Source organism: Anopheles coluzzii, chromosome 3, assembly GCF_943734685.1.
Source record: "Anopheles coluzzii chromosome 3, AcolN3, whole genome shotgun sequence".
Lineage (NCBI taxonomy): Eukaryota > Metazoa > Arthropoda > Insecta > Diptera > Culicidae > Anopheles > Anopheles coluzzii.
The window spans coordinates 15,789,953-15,807,484 of NC_064671.1; the positions used below are offsets into that span (position 1 = coordinate 15,789,953).

General features: G+C 41.3%; 1 protein-coding gene across 6 annotated transcripts in view; it reads right to left on the minus strand.

The window, feature by feature from the left end:
- Positions 1-15,454, minus strand: part of LOC120955160 (solute carrier organic anion transporter family member 4A1) — a 54,774-nt gene extending 39,320 nt beyond the window's left edge. For 2 of the 6 annotated variants that reach the window (XM_040375719.2, XM_049609881.1), the window contains exons 1-2: positions 15,300-15,454; positions 13,259-13,460 (exon numbers count right to left, since the gene is read on the minus strand). The gene's annotated coding sequence lies outside the window, so the exon portion shown is untranslated. Of the gene's footprint in view, positions 1-9,620; positions 9,642-13,258; positions 13,461-15,162 lie in introns of those variants that run through there. The other 4 variants (XM_040375721.2, XM_040375720.2, XM_040375723.2 and 1 more) reach the window with 4 other exon arrangements.
- Positions 15,455-17,532: the final 2,078 nt, after the last annotated feature.

The window sequence follows — 17,532 nt, forward strand, 5'->3', positions numbered from 1 at the left end:
AAAGGTTCGTCGCCGGATGGTACCGTACAGTAGAGCAGCAGCAGCAGCAGCAGGAGTGGGTGGAGAAAGCACGGAGTTTTACATAATGGAAAGAAAAATTAAAATTCAAACCGACAGCGCGGCTTACGAGGAAAAAAAAGACGGCCAAGTCGGCCAAGACGAAACGCAAGACTTTTTGAGGTTTCATCCGGTTTATGTCGCGCTATCGACGGTCGAGTTCGAAAACAAAATGCAGAGCGGGGTCCGATTGAGTGTCGATTGAAGGAAGTGGTATCGTTTGTCGTTAGATTGGATAAATAGATTGTAGGATTTTGTTTTATTTTTGTAGCAACGTTCAGACCGTAGAGGAATAATTGAGATTGATATTGAAAATTGGATTTGAAACTCAATACTTGTAATCCAGTATGAAGGATGAGCATCAGAGGCTTCGATCTATTTGAAAACAAGTCCAAATATGACCTAATACTGGAAACGCATTTGCTTGAAATGAGATTTGAACTCGTTATCTAAGGTGCATTAAACCGTCAATACTATCACTACACCATCGGGCTCACCTCGTTCAGGCGTGGTAAAAATCGTACTGTTTATTCAGTGGAAGAAAGGCAAATGCTGTCAGGCAACCTTTAAACACATTTACACAAAAAAGAGTAAATGTAATTTTAATTATAACGTCCGACCAACCCACCGAGGCGACAAGGTGGTATCACAATTTTATGGAATGCTTAATACTAATCTCCATTTGATTTCATAACTCAGAGAACGGCACCAACCGATGGAGATTAAATAGAGAAACATTTTTATACAAACAAACTAAACCTTGCAAACATTTCAACCACATCGCCATATTGTTCCAGCTGGCGATGAAATCATTAATGGAACGGTGTAGTAGCGTCCTCCACGACAGCATAACTATTCGGACTGTTAATGTCAGTCCATATTGACTCGTCACTATTTTAAACATCCAATTCATAAATATGTGAATAGATATGTTTGCTTGTGGGTGCGGTTTTTTTCACAAATTAAATAACAAAAGGAGAAAGTTGTGTTCATCGCGCGACAGTATTAATTGTGTAAGAGATACGTTTCAAAGGTGTTAAAACGTTTCATCTTAAGCGTGGATTTATTAAGCAAAATACTTAAAATGCTCAAAATGAAGATAGCGTTCACTTGTATGTGCCATTGGAATACATTAAACGACAAATTAGGTTATACTGGCCACCAGTTTCGGCAGTGCGCAGTAAATAAATCTGTAAAACAATGAAAAAACAGTAAACCCACACACGTACCCACACACGGACATGATGTACCAACCGCAGAAAACAATCATTGCCTATGTTCGAGTGGTATGTTTACAAAATAATTTCATCATGTTTCCTCCTCCTCAGTGCCTACACTAAAGCACGAGACGCTAATTACCCACGGAGAAATCTAACGGTCCGCGGGTGTGAGTGAGTCACGTCCAGGTAGTAGCCAACCACCACAACCGAATGGAACTAACTACACACCAACTCCCAAGCAGATAATCACAAACATACACACCATCAACAAAAAAAAGGGCAAAAAACACAATCAAACCCGTTTCCTTGCACAAGCAGCACAAGAAAGAAAGACCAGCGGCAGCTCTAGTGCTGTACTTGGTATGAGCATTGACGGCACACAGTTCTCGGGCTGTGTAATGCTCAGTGGGCATAGAGACGCTAAGTGCGTACACCTCTCCCGGCCGATCTTCCCTCAATCAGTCGCGGATCTTTTTTTCACGATGTCATGAAATATTTGAACAACGCATCGTACCACGCTGTGTTTGAGCTGTCTTTTTGCAGTTCATTCAACTACGAGGTGTTTTGTCAACAGCTTCGTACAATGGATGTTGTTTGTTTTTATTTTTCAATTTGACCGTGGATCGTTTGCACAAGTCATCTTTCACAAATGGAGGCGCAAAACATTGGTAGAAGGCGGTAGCGGAGATTAATTCCAGCCTGATCGGAGGTCTTGAGATGAGAGAGATTTCGAGAAAATTTCGATTCAATTCGTACTGTAACATGTAAGATTTTAGCAAACAAACCACAGATCAATAATTAAAGTTTGTTTATCTCATTTATTTCATTTTATTTGTATCCAGCAGGTTCTGAAAAGGTAAAATTACGACTAAACATGTGACGTACAAATGCATTAAAAAGAAGGTTCTTAATGGCAATATTGCTCTTCTAGTGTACAAAAAAAATGCAATTATAAAACTTTGCTAACTATATTTAATGAGATAATGTAAAAAAACAAGAATTGATTTTCAATAAATTTGTCATTTTTCCATCTTATCTGGCGCTATTTTAAGCTCTGTACCTCTGGTAAATGATCAAAAAACGAGGTTTGTGCTCTACTTCATTAGATTTCACTCACTGAAGACAAGTGACGTCATAAGAGACATGAATGCACACTAGACTGGAATCTGGAATCACTACTTTACTAAGCCGAGCATTTAACAGCTGTACCAGAAAACCTACACGATCAAGAATTAACCTAACTAAAGGAAACAGTCAAAAGGTAGTATTAAATAATCTAGCACAAACATGTAATCGGTTTGATGTATTGGTTCGTAGCAACAAAATTACGAAATTAAATGAGAAGTTGAAAAAAATCCATAAAGTCTGTATTTATGTTTCAAAAAACGATTTAGACATTCAAATGAACATAAATATTCAAATGGGAAATAAAAACAAATCGTTACTACTTAGACATCTCTAAAAGCCGCTGTCACAAATAACACATTAGTGAACCGGAAAGAACAACATAATAGTGATGAGCACAGAAGGTGCAATACAAACTTTGTCTTTCGTTTTTTTCAGCTTAACAAACTAAAACACCAAAAGCACCGACCAACAGCAGCAAACCTTAACGTTGCTGTGGCAAAAAAACACAGAAAATAACTTTTTTTATCCCAAAACGGGAGCTTTTACATGGCTTAAGTGTAGCGCCAGCATTACCACCAGCAGCTGCTCATTCATGCCAGGCCAGTGTGCTCAGTGTCTGCAGCTCGTCGTGGAAAAATGCCAGCTAGCGTTTGGGTTAAGAATGGCAAATGCTGCCAGAACGACAACCACGAAAGAATATCGTCATTTCCATTCATACACTGGTGCTCGCGCTTTCGCGTGATCGCGCACGAATTACGTGGCACACGGAGAGGAACAACTTCTATCGTTTACAGTGTGTGCGTTTACTGCCCACCGATGGCGATAGATGGCGGCGCGCTTTAGCAGCAGCTTCAACTCATTCCCAGCTGCGATTGAAGAGATGGAATTTTTTGCATCAACCTCCATGTCTAAAGTACCATTCAGTGTTAGTTTAAGTAAGGGGGGGTACATTTTTCTACTAAAATCAGTTCCAGACATTGTAGACATTTTCTTCAGACGGCTGTAAGCGAGAGATAGAACGCTCAGACGACTGTTGAAAAGTACAAAAAATAAAAGGTTTTTAAGTCTTTTGTGCAAAATTTCGGCAATCAGCTGCTATATGCTTCGGGAATGCTTCCAAATCAATATTATTTGAAATGATGCGTTCAAAAACTGCCAAGACAAATGAATAATGAATGGATAATCCCCACCACTGCTCATCTTCTTGAGATTGCCGCTTCCAGAACATTCCAAAGGGGCAACCCCGCATTTGTGTTGTGGGAGTCACTCCAAAAAAAAAAAGGACATTGCGGATGGTCCTTCAAGAATAAATGACTCTCGCGCATTTCCCATTATAATGCGAGATTTTTCGGATCCAAGATGATGCGCTACATCTTCATCGTTATTTCGACTCCACTCCACTCGAGAGGGAGCACACAGACACACACACACACCCACAAAAAAGATCATTGTTCGAGGACCGTTCACCGTTTTGGTATGATTCCCACCGACACACACACCAAAATCCATCGAACCATGATGATGACGCACTAAACTTGCAAAAGCATTTGCTTACGCTCTCTGTCTGCCCATACTCCACACTCCAGTGTCCAGTCTCCAGAGAATCAATCGGTGAAAGGGAAATGTTTATTATCTCTATATTCTAGGACAGAAGGTCCCCCGGGGGAGGGGCTTGGAGGTAGTATAGATGGTTCTCATCAGTCATCCGGCTCCGGTAGCTGGTAGTCCAAATGCCACAGCGACATGGAGTGGAGTTCATTTCGCCTTCTAATGGTCCCACCACGAGCGCCACTTGAGAAGAAGGATCGCAATAGTATACACACACACACACACATGTACCAGCAGGCTCGTCTTGTTAGTGGACAAATCCGGCCACAGCCGGGCGACGGCCAGATTGTTATAATTATTGAACCAGTGACGCATTCATAACGAGGGTTTGACAGTGGAGCGCGGAGAGAGTTGGAGGGTTTTTGGGATGAAATCAATAATCTAGAAAAAACCTTCCACTTTTATTGCCATGCTCGGTAGTACCTGCTTATCGAAAACCACAGCCACCACCGTCACCAGCATCGACAAGGACACACAGGCGTTCCAAAAATAAAACCTACAAGGATGAGGGAAAAAGAACACGGTGGTGCCCACTAATCGTAATAACCGGAAGGTGACTTTGTGTGGCATAAATCGAGAAAAAAAGGTTGTACACCAATCGTGGGACGTAAATATTGATTCTAAAAATGTCAACCTTGCCTTTCAGATGCTTACAGGTTGATCCCTGTACAGTGAGGCTGTATATGTTATGCTGTCGAGAATGTTGCGGTGGTGAACATGCCTTCAACGGTGCTTTATTGTTGGAACATCATCGGCCCCAAAATTTCAAGTAACGTATCGTCAATACAGACGTGTTGTTGTATGTATTCTATAGAACGTGTGCCTGATTTATGTTTAGGAAAGAAGCATGATACAGTGGTGGAAAGGATTGTAAGCGTATCCTTGTTTCTTGGTTTTCATTTTGAGTAGTTAATATATTGGTCAATATTATCATATTCATATTATGATTAAAGCAAAGGATTGACTTTTCAAATTTGAAATTTTATACAACTAACTGTGTGTTTTTGAAAGAATAAGAAGTTAATAATAATAATAATAATAATAATAATAATAATAATAATAATAATAATAATAATAATAATAATAATAATAATAATAATAATAATAATAATAATAATAATAATAACATTAAAAACATTAAAAAGGGGGTTTTGTGTATAATTATAAACCTTATCAAAATAAGAATGTTTTACGACTTTTTTATGAATAATAATAGCTGAAAAGTGAAAAGATACTAATGTTGGAGCATCCAATTGAAAGTCACTTGCCATAAAATCGTTAAGTGCAGTTAACTTCAAATAATTGTCCTACAAGCCATTATTAGGAATTTTGAAATCCAAAGGATTCAAATCGGGGTTGAAAAAATCGTTTTCAAATTTGTTTAACCTTTTGTGCCACTAAATAATAAATTTCTAGCGTTCAGATCTATTACAATAGACATCATCATTAAATCCAAAATAAGACCGCTGAGATGGAGAACCCCAATAAACATAAAGTACCTCTATTGGAAAACCAGACAAATCTAGTTCTGAGTTCAATCAAGTCTCACCTCCTTGGTCATGAATAATGGTTGCGCTTATAAAAATTTCCTGCACTGTATTAGACGAAATGCTTGCAATGCAAAACATAAACTATAAATAAGGCGTCAGACGTTGCCACCAAAAATATGTGTGATATCTTACGCAGACGACGAAATGATAGTATTCGTAGCCCAATCTCCCCTTCTTACAGCTACCAACACGCCCTATTAAAAGTCTATAATTAAAGTGTAAAAATTCACATAATTCAAAACTTACAGGATATGAAAAACGCGGAAGAAAAAAGCGCCTCATTTCCCAGCGTGCGTTTGATACATGTGCGTCAAAATGCCTTCACCCCAAGAGCACCGCAGTTTTCATTTTCATCACCGCAGAAAACTTTCCTCACCACCAGTAATGCCCACTGCCCCCATCCAACCCTACTCCGCGGCCGCATGGAAGGGTGATCTTTTATTCATTTGCAGCAACCCTCGGTGCGGCGGTGTTTCGATGAATTTTCATTTTGCCCGGCAGCTAATACGAACGAAATTTTCCGAAAAATAAGCCCCCCTGCTGCCACTGCTCGTCGCCCGTGGGCTTTTGCGGGCATTGATGTACAATTTAACATCATTCGTCGTCATCGTCATGCTGATTGGCGCCGCAACAGAAGGGCCCCTGCGGAGAGAGGGAAGGCTCGAGTTTTGGAACCGTCGCCGTCATATGCGACCAAGGGATTTTGCCACTCAGCAACAGTGTGCGGGCGGGTGCGAGCATTCCAGTGAAAGGTATGCACCGTCCCCCCATCAAATCCATCCCTCCCACGCAACAGGGAAGGGCGACGAAAAACCGATCCCATCCTCCCACACCTACTATTTCTTCAGGTGGAGGGAATGAATACCTTTTGACATGGCACATTTTCATGCCACGCTATGAGTTTGCAAAAAAAAAGTTATGTTTTCCTCAAAATTTTCACGCCCTTCACGGTAAATTACAGTGTAGCTAGCGTTATTCGCTGGAGATTACTGTTAGCCCTAACTGGGGAAGGTGCTTCTGCATCCCACTCCAAGTCGAATATTTAACACTGCCAATCTACCTTTTTACTGTCATCGTGTTTGACCGGTCACGCGCATGATATGAATTTTTGCCGATGAAGGTACAAATTACCTAAATACTCTGTTATTTTTACTACAAACAAACAACCAAACCTCCACTGTCTTGCACAGGAACCAACGTCATTAGAAAAAGCAAAGCAAGTAAACCAATTTAAGCTTCAAATTACACAGCCAAAACGCAAAGATCACAAAGTTAGCCTTCATTAGGAAACGCGCTTTTAACGTATTGCGCCGTTAAAGCTGACATTTAAATTAATCTTTCACCTTAAAATGTCATTTTGCTGGTAGCCTACCTTAGCTAAGCAGCTGGTAAAGGGCACTACAACACGGTCCTGCTGTTGCTGGACCCAACCGCGGACAAGGTTGTGACCGGTTGCTCAACTAAATCCCGTCGAGCAGTGTAGCAGAGCAGATAAGGGCTGTGAAAACAACCCTTAGCGTACGAAGCACAGTTGGAGTTGATGCTGGTGCGGTTGATAAGACGAAACCACAACACAGCTCACCAGCAAGAAGTAAAATCTTTTGGATTGACAGTCCTTGCAGCATGTAACCTTGCGCCGTTGATAAGGCGACACATGTCACGGGTGGTGACCGAGGGACCGACCGAAACCGGACAAGAATGTTGTCGCGAGACTCACCGCACACACACACAGTGCATGGCATAAGCAAACTGTACTACTTTCTAGCATCCGCCAGAAGCGGTACAATTTATGGCCATATCTAATCGTTCTAACTAAAATGTGTCAAGCAAACAAATCAGCTTTCGGGAGGGGGAAAGTTGTAGAGATTCACCATTATCGATTGCTATCTGTTTGAGCTACCACTACTATGAAGCGACCGGAAATTGACAACAGTGAATTATTGTACCATTTTGTACTACTCGCATTTACCCTTTTTCTAATATTCATGGGTACTACGTCAGGCGAAAGGGTTGATGCAGGAAATGCGGCTTGATTTAGACGAGTGCGTGGTTGGACCATTTCACTACAATCAAGCAAATCATCGTTGTTTTGGGGTGAGTTAATGTAGTTGTGGCTGTTAAGTGGTCAAAAACTGGGCATTAACATTCACCATGGCGCTATTCGCTTACAGTGGTGATGGTGGTGTGATCATAACTGGTACGCAACAGTATCTAATAGTTAAAGTATATATCTCGAGAGCACATGTACTGGGGCGTAAACATTACATCAGATGGTACTTTGACGGTATCATAAGAGAGACCAAGTTATCAGATGATATCACAACTGCTGCATTGGTTCTAAGGAAGAACGTTTCCGACAGACGGGTTGAACACAGAAACATAGTACTGAGAACGGATGTAAATGGATCGGAATGCAATTTTTAAAGCACATTTTTTTTTTGAAAATAATAAATTGTCAAATAAAAATTACGAACTGCTCATTCGCGTACTCAACCTGATCGAATTTATGCTTCTTTGGAGTATTGTTTTATGTAGCAAAGTTAAACACAGTAATTTTGCGTATTAATTGTATTACAATGATTTTCTAGCCTTTTTCCAGTTGGATTCTAAATGAGCATGTAGAACAATGTGATAGCATGTAGAATCGGACTCTGCGGCACCTTTTCCCAGTTGGATTCTAAATAAGCCTGTCCAAAAACGGGTAACATAGAGTCCACTCTACTCAAGCCGGTCTCGTGGTACAATCGTCAACTCGAACAACTTAACAATATGCCCGTCATGGGTACAAGCCCCAAATAGACCGTGCCGCTATACGTAGGACTGACTATCCTGCTATGGGGGGGAAGGGTAATCCATAAGTCACTGAAAGTACAAGTAGTGGTTAAAGACAGACTTGGCCGACAACGGTTGTTGAGCCAGAAGAAGAAATAAGAAAAATAAGAAGAACCCTCTAAAGTCCTCCACAAAGCTTTTGGCATTTTGAGAATCCCTTAAAAACACTGTCGTGCTGCATCAGTTATAAAATTCCAAGAAGGCAGAACGCAACGATCAATAAGATGTAAAGAATTCAACGCGATTTATACGATACATTATATATTAATATAATGCAGCATGTCAAAAATGTCTACTTAATAGTTTCTATAATTTGAACTTAATTTCTATAACTTTGATGAATTATAAAATCCACATTTAAGATTTAAAAATAGTGCCCTTATCATTCATAAGGTTATGTAACAAATCAGTGTATTAGATAAATCATAGATCATTAGATCATTAAGATAATACCATTTTTAATTAAAAAAAACAGTACAGAATAGGAACAAATAAATTCAAATCGCTTTAGATTAATATTGAATGATTCGTGGGGCTAAACACATACATTTTCTTTCCTTTTGAACGTTGTCGTCACCACTATGTAATCCAGTGCAACGTTACAAAACCTCTCAAAGAGAACAAGAGCTTTCAAACGCATTGTAGAAGAAAAAAAAAACATATTTATAATGCTTTCACAGGTATTTCTGTTCCATTTCCAACTCAACTAACCGACAAAAGACAAGATGACTGTCAGCTGGCTCAACACAACAGTCTCACACTATCTATACCCGATCGCCTTTACGAAAACCCAGATTGACACACCAAACAAAAAAGCTGCTTCTTGTTACCTGGCTTTTTTATTGCCAAAAAAAGAACAGATCGTTGGCACATACTCCAGAGCAATTGCTGTTTACAGACCATTTGTTTTATGGTAATTGTATGCCATCTTCATTATACCCGAAAGGATGCCCATATCCTTAGCCCCGTTCCTTTGTTGATTTTACGTGCTTGCAAGCGCGCTACAGTGTGTGTGTATGTGTACATGTGTCCAAAATAATCACACTTTACCCAGCTTCGGAATCGTGTAATTTCACTCTCTAACAATGACTACAATGTAAGATAAACACGTAGAAAATCCGACCGTAACGAGCGGTAAAGTTTGAGAAAAAAAAACACTAACTAACCGCTTCTCTATCGCGTCTCTAATCACAGCACACCAGTTGTAGCGTTTGATTTTATTTACCCGAAATTAAATTATGAAACACCACGAAATGGGAAGTAAATGTAAAGCAACCAACCACCACTACCGCACAACACAACAACGCACACCCGCGCTCATCGCTGGCGTAACGCATCTGATAAGCAAGAGACCAGCAGCAGCTAAACAAATAAACAAACACACACAGCGTGTGCTCCAACAGCATAACGCGCAGTAGGCTGGAAATATGAAAAAAAAACGCATTCACCGAAAACTTTGAAAATCACACCCCTAACCGCGTCGATTGAGAGTGGAAAATGCCATTACGCAATGATGTGCCGGTGGTGAGCCGGGGGGTGATGATGCAGCGTGTTGTGTTGGCAGGGCAGCCCCAAAGAAAGTGCGTATTCCGTGCGTCTTTACGACGTAGTAAGACGCTCACACACATACACAGAAACATGGTTGGTTAGACAGTGCGCGCACACACGATTCACGGTTCAGCGGGCAAATGATAAGACAAAACTATCAAACCAACAAACACCAACTACACTATCCGTTCACAATCCGTTACGGGACAGCATGCGGAAGCGATGCTCCGTCAAATCCGTTTCGAAGCAGTGCGCACCCCGTGGGGGGGAAGAGGGTTCGTCGGTTAAAGGGATTCGATGGAGCGAGTGGCCGCATGCCATAAACCATCCATAATGCCATACGCACTACACATGGTGACACAATATCACAACACCACCAGTTGTTGTCCACAGGGCCTCGATTGTGTTGTTTACTACTATTGTGTGTTGCCCAACAGCAGCAGCAGCAGCAACAGCACACGATCGAGCTTAAACGGCTCGATGATTGACGGTCTCGACTACGCCTACTCAATTACCGGCGGTGGTGATGGTAGTAGGTTGTTGGGAGGCGAGACTTGCGAAGGCTTGCCGTTTGAAATATCATACGTGTAGCGATCTCTGCTGCCTTTCCACAACAAGCTTTTCAAACGCTTGTTATTGATAGTCATCTTTCAACTAGTGATGGTTTATTTCCTTTTACTAATCAACAGCTGGGGGCTTTAGACCGCTATTAACACACATTGCAATGGTATTAGAAGAAAATGTTGCTAGAAGATCATTATAATGTGCTTTTGTGTGATATAAATCATAGTAAATGACGTGAAATACAGGAGCAAAAAACAGGAAGAATAAAAGAGACTATACTACAACATGGATGCATTTATGCTGCTAATTAAGGTCTTGGACTTATTTCAACTTCAGCTTGCAAAAATTATAACTGAACGATTCTGCATCAGAAACAGCTTTTCGAAACAACAACAAAAAATTTATTGGTATATATTTGTAAAGAATAACAATTTCTATACATACGAAATCAAAAATTCTACTCCAACGGGGTGCAATCATCATTTATGAATGTTCTAAAATACAATTTAGAGAAGAATCATACTTCTTACGAGTACACACGCACACCTCTTACAGACGGCACGTGACTTTTTGGCCAAAACAACACCATAAACAAACACAGCGCTCTATTGGCTCGCAGACCATTTTTCCGGGTTTCTCAAATATGAAAACAAAATCAAACAACTAAAACCATTTACCCGTAAGCGGTGATGGCGATGTGCCACGACCACGTGTGAGTTACAGGTCACACACTGCCCAAAATGCAACCTAAATACCAAAGCAGCACTGTGCAGACTGTGTTAGAAGCAGTGCTGCAAAATGTCATGAGCATAACGAGATGTTCACCAACGACAACAAAGAACATATCCGTGGTAGCTTCATGTTAATTACTGATACTCAATGAAAGCCAAACCCGATATGCTGACTGACAAGCGGAGTTTAATGCCGGCGCAAGCATAATCATGACTTTTTTTCTGGCTGTGAACAGTGTTGCCAAATGCCACTGTTTCAGTCACCATGACCATGACTGAAACGAAGCTCAAATCAGCTTACGTACACTACTGAAATGATCAGAGGTGAGGCTCTAACAGTTGGTGAACCAATCAGATGTTTGATGACATTTTGTTTAGCACCCAACTCTTCATCATTCACTTGGTCACGACTTTTTCTGTCGGTGATAATCGCAAGATTCTTGGAATATACTTGACGTGTGATCCTAAGCAACAAAATGGGCATACTTTCTCGCTCAGACTTCTTTGATTGTCTGTCAAATAGAGTGAGAAACCATACTCATTTTGTTTCTTGGAATAACTCACACGCACCACATATCTCCCATGACTATCGTGATGATCATCAACAGAAAATGTCGCGACCAAGTGACTGACCAAGAGTTGGTTGCACACATTGTCACCAAGCATGTGATGGTCGCAAAAACTGTTTGAGTCTCACCTCTGATCATTACAGTAGAGCTCGTGAAGCTGATTTTTTTTCTGTCAGGATTTGTCATGACATCAATGATATTTTGCCAAACTGATCACAGTAAAAAAAAGTCATAACGTAGAGGCTGACCAAGCGCTGGTCACAAAAATGTCACGAAACATGCATGTGACCAACCGTTGTGAGTTTCACCTCTGAATATCACAATTGAGTACGTGACGCTGACATTTGGTTTTTTGGTTTTTGTTGCAGTCCGATTTTGTTATGACATTCACAGTGACAGTTTGCAGCACTGGTTAGAAGTGGCATGAGGTTTGGGATTACAAAAAAGTGTTTTTGAAAAAAAAAACGAGTTTTAAATCCAGTTTCTTCCAAATAACACATTTCTATCGAGCTTATAAACTCTTTTTCGCTCCGTTTACTTTTCACATCACAATAAACCCATTTTGCTACCCTACATTTTAATCTAACCGTGGAGTGGCCGCCAGAACAATCTCCTCTAACGAACCTGTCCAGTTTGTGATTTCACCCAACTCCATCATTTCACGATGGCCGCGTGTAACATTTTTTTACCCACGACCCAATGACCACGGGGACAGGCAAGCCATGTCAATGACAGGTTTCCGGTGCGAAAGTCAACCTCCTTCGATCGTGCAACCCCCCCCCCCCCCCCCCCCCCCCCGCGTTTTGGTGCGCGGTGAAGGCTTTCGGGGGGTGTAAAAGCTTTGATGATGCGAGCACAAGCATGGGGCGGAGCAAACAATATGGTTGATTTATAGAAAGAAGTATTAAATATGACTAAAAATAGATTTAAAATTATTTCTAGCAAAGCATTCCCTTTTGTTGAAAACATTAGATAGTTCTTAATGGACCACAGTTTGTTTTACTTCGAGCTTTTTTTTACTGTGTTTTAAACTAGTTTTATCAGCGAAAAATAGTAAACATATGAAAATTTATTTAATATTTTAAAATAGGTTGCCTCATTTATGAAACAGTTTCTAAGGTTTATTAAATAAATTTGATTAAAGAATGAAAAAACAATTTCAAAAACTAAAATTACAAGTGTTCATAATTTGAAAAATGGTAAAAAAAAACAAAAAATGAAAAACAAAATGATGCTAAATTCTGTTTACACTCGCTACTGTCAACAAATACAGATGACAGATGCAATATAAACATTTTTTGTAGCCGAAGACACAAAGCATGCCATGCGTAAGGTGCATGAGCATTTTACCAATAAATCTCCCAGTAGCATTCTAATTAAAACAAAAATGTTAAAACAAGATCAACCATTTTCTAGTGCGCAATGCTTTTACTACAATATTATCAACTTACCTCTACCTCAATTCTTTGCTCCAACTAAATGATGAAACCTTTCCCCACCGAACACGATTCTTGCTGAGACAAATCGCTTTAATTTTACACTACTTTTACACTTCTCGCCTCTTCTGGGCCGCCCGACGACAACAGGACAATGAGAATTCACAAATTTCACCGATTTTTCTTCCTATTGCACTTTGTTCACACTTCGCAAGCACTGTGAGACCGATAGAGACAAGAGCAAAAGAGAAATGAAACCTTTTTGCCACGCAGATTAGAAGCATACTACATTTGCAAGCCGCCAGCACTGGCAGCCTTCTCTCTTTGTGCGCGCAATTCATTCACCTTTCTCAGCGCAACAACAATCTCGTCAGGCGAAAAAGATTATAAATACAAAATCACACACTTTGTGGTTGAACCAGCGATGGGCGCGTGAAGCCCTCTACCAGCGAACAATCACGGCACTTGTTTAGAGCACACAAACACGCACACACACATGGGGGCGCACCACTACTAGTGCAGCACGTTACGCGGGCACGTATGTGCAGCATCAGCAAAGTAGCCTTTGGCATGCTTTGATGCTCACACTCTCTTGTGAGGATGATGATCATCTAAACAACGAACCGCAGCAACAACAGCAGTAGCCACGTTGCCATCGGATCCACATAGTACAGACAAACGCCAACACACCAACACCAACAGTTGCAATCAAACATGCGATGGATGGAACCGAACCAAAAACTAACATAAAAGCAAACCCAACACCACAAAGCTAATCCTTTTGCGGTGTGCTATGTTTAATTGCTCGCGATAAAATAGGTCCCATAAAGAGTCTTCCATTGATTTTTGTACCATTTTTAGTTTTTAAAAATATTAAATAAATTTTAAGTTATTTAATCGATTTTTTTGGATTTTCTTTTCATAAAACCACATTACACTAAAACGTTTCTAAATTTCTTTTACATAAAAATTAAATTATTTGCAAAGTCTCCCCCCAGCTTCTACTACAACCACTAGCAAAAATGCATTGCCCCCACGACACACATCCAACTCGGTCTTTACTCGGTGGTGTCCCGGGACAACAATCAGCTGTGCTGTGTGCTATGGCTACCGGTGTTGGGGTGCTGCTGCTGTGATTATGAAACATGACCGTGGCGGCCCTCCCATTCCTTTCGCCCTTGTCACCCCGATAGAGCACATGCACAGAACGACCAAAATAGACGACGATGGCTGTGGTGTGTGCACACCACACTAGTCCTTGGTGACATATTCGAAGAAAATCGATCATCGATGGAAACAGGTATAGAAAAACAAAAGGCACGAATGAAACTACAAAAGGTGTAAAACGCAGCGGCACACTTTGTTGCTCTCGCGGGAGCATATGCTCCGGACTGCGCCAACCAGTCGGAAAGGTGCATTTTCGAGTTGCAATTGCTCGAGTGCTAGTTGTTGGACACTATGTTGGGAAAGGGTGAGGAAGCTTTAGGAATAGCGTAGTGTGCGACACAACAAACAAGGGTCACAAGCAGATAAAGAACAACAAATACAGGGGATGATGATAAAAGGGGTGAAGATACTTGTGTGTTTGTGTGGTGTTTGGTGTTGAGCAGAATTTGTATTATTTCTCGTTTTTTTCTACAATTTTAATTTCTGAACAAAAACCTTCCAGCTTTCGTTCAATTTTAGAAAGCAGTAAATTATTGATGAACATCACTTGCATTGCTGTTGCATTTCTTCTTTTCTGTGCACTGTGAAGTTGGCCATATAGGGGAAAACATATAATTTCTCACAACATTGCACCAATATCGTCAGTTATCTTAAAACGCAGCATAAGAAATCATATTCGACGGGAAAAAGGAGACACACACACACACACACAGGCATTTCACCAGCATTCGCTAAACAAAACATTCACACACTCATGGCGACACAACTTTCCTGCTTTGGTTGGCCTGCAGCAGCTCGGAAATAGCAGAACTGTTTCACCTCAATATTTGCCACTTTTGATCGATTAGATTGCAATATTTTCGGCATTTCATTACGACAGCACACTTACACACAAGTTACGTAACGTAAATTAAGTACATTTTTGATGATTTCGTAGAAAATTTTCACTTTGCTCTCAACACGGGAGCGCACAGACACGTCCGACCGTCGCAGAGGAAACCCGATTTTTGACAGCGATCCTGACGTACACGTACACAAGCTCTGCACGCTGTGTGGTCAATTTCTTTCAGCATAGAAAGCTGAAGGCACGCACACACTGATACGGTTGACGGAACGCGCGCGTTCCCCTGTAACAAATGTAAAGCAGCGTTTATACGGGGTGACAGTCTCCTTGCCATCAGCTGCTAGGCTAGTTTGCAGGTTTGTGTGTTTCAAAGGTACAGTTGGAAGTTAAAAGGTTGGAAATTAAAACAGATGATTGTTAAACGACCAATTTTTTTTAGTTAAATGTTCTTTCAGAAAAAGACAGGTATAAAGTAGAGCTCTATCCAATTATTGCGAAAATATAAATCGAAATAAACATAAAGAACGCTAGAGAGCAATAGTTTTTTTTTTATAATACAAAACACAGCTCATTGATAAGACTACAGTCATCCGATCTATGCTATCGTACGGTACCGAGCACAATAGCGTATCTCGAGATTTCGCGTTTAGTGGATTGTTTCTTTCATCCAAAGCTATCTCGTTGGTTGGAGAAAACCAAGGTGTGTTTATTAAGAAGGTGAATTATTAGCGCGTTTTCCGGGCGCCATCATTGAGTATTGTTATGTCAAATCGCATACAATTTTCTATACCCCTTCCAGCCCTTCCTGGTTTTAATACCGGAGCCCCAAGTATTGTTATGTCAAGTCGTGAAATGTCAATTTGCTCTGAAGCACTTCACCTCCTAATATCCATACACCTTGGGAGAAACCCCAACTATTGCAGTGCCAACTAGACAAGAGCTCTCTCTCTCTCTCTCTCTCTCTCTCTCTCTCTCTCTCTCTCTCTCTCTCTATCTCTATCTCTCTCTCTCTTTCTCTCTCTTTCACTTTTCTCTATTTCCTTTGCTGTCCTACTCACAGTTGAGCACGTCGTAGAGTCATGTCCCCGTCAATAATTACCCGACAGACAAAGAGAACGAAATTTTCAGGCGAGGGGTAGGTAGAAACACGCGGTGGGGGTCCGGCCCGAAGTCGGATCCAAAGTCCGTTGTTTTGGGCTCGAAATTAAAAATGGCGGATGGAGCGCTACCACGGAGAGAATGCGCTCTCTTGCTAGCCTTTAAAATACACGAGGCGCTCTCGCTGTAAAGAACGCTCGCTCGCGCTGTTTCATAGTATTTTCCTCATACCCCTTCCTTCCCGTTTCTTTCGGCTTGCGCAGCGCTGAACTGGTACCCCCCCGACAGACAAAGAGAACGAAATTTTCAGGCGAGGGGTAGGTAGAAACACGCGGTGGGGGTCCGGCCCAAGCACGGATCCGAAGTCCGTTGTTTTGGGCTGAGAATTAAAAATGGCGGATGGAGCGCTACCACGGAGAGAATGCGCTCTCTTGCTTGCCTTTAAAATACACGAGGCGCTCTCGCTGTAAAGAACGCTCGCTCGCGCTGTTTCATAGTATTTTCCTCATACCCCTTCCTTCCCGTTTCTTTCGGCTTGCGCAGCGCTGAACTGGTACCCCCTCCCACTTGATTCCAGCGAATTGCGCTGCGCTGGACTGACACCCCCTCCCGCTCGTTTCTTTCGTAGCGCGCTGTGCGCTTTCCTTCATTCGGACTTGGTACACCCGAATCAAAACAAAAACTTGAACACATCAAACTTGGTTTATATTTTATCACTTTTATTGCAAATAAAGGGGCATTTTCACACATAGCTTCACACAATCTTGCCACAAAATCACACAAATTCTTAATATAAAAAAATCGTCGTATTTCAAAGAGCCGTCAAACTGCGTGGATCCCGTTGTTGATGTTCGATACAGCAAAAATAAACATTGAAATAAAGCAGCGCAAATCACACATTTAAGATAAATGGTGAAAGAAAAGCGCAGCTTCATTTCAATGTGCACAACACTTCAACACTTAGCGAAACATCGATCGCCCGGGACTTAGGCTAACACGCGCGCAGCCTTTCACGGCGAACGCTTGAGCTGAACTGACGATTTCGTGTGGTGGCAAGAAGGGGAGCGCACAGAGGAACACTCGCTGCACTAGTGCGAGCGAGACACCGATACCCGCATGCCGCTGCGAGAAAACCAAACTGAGCGCGCAGGCTGAAAGTGAACGCACACATTCACACATG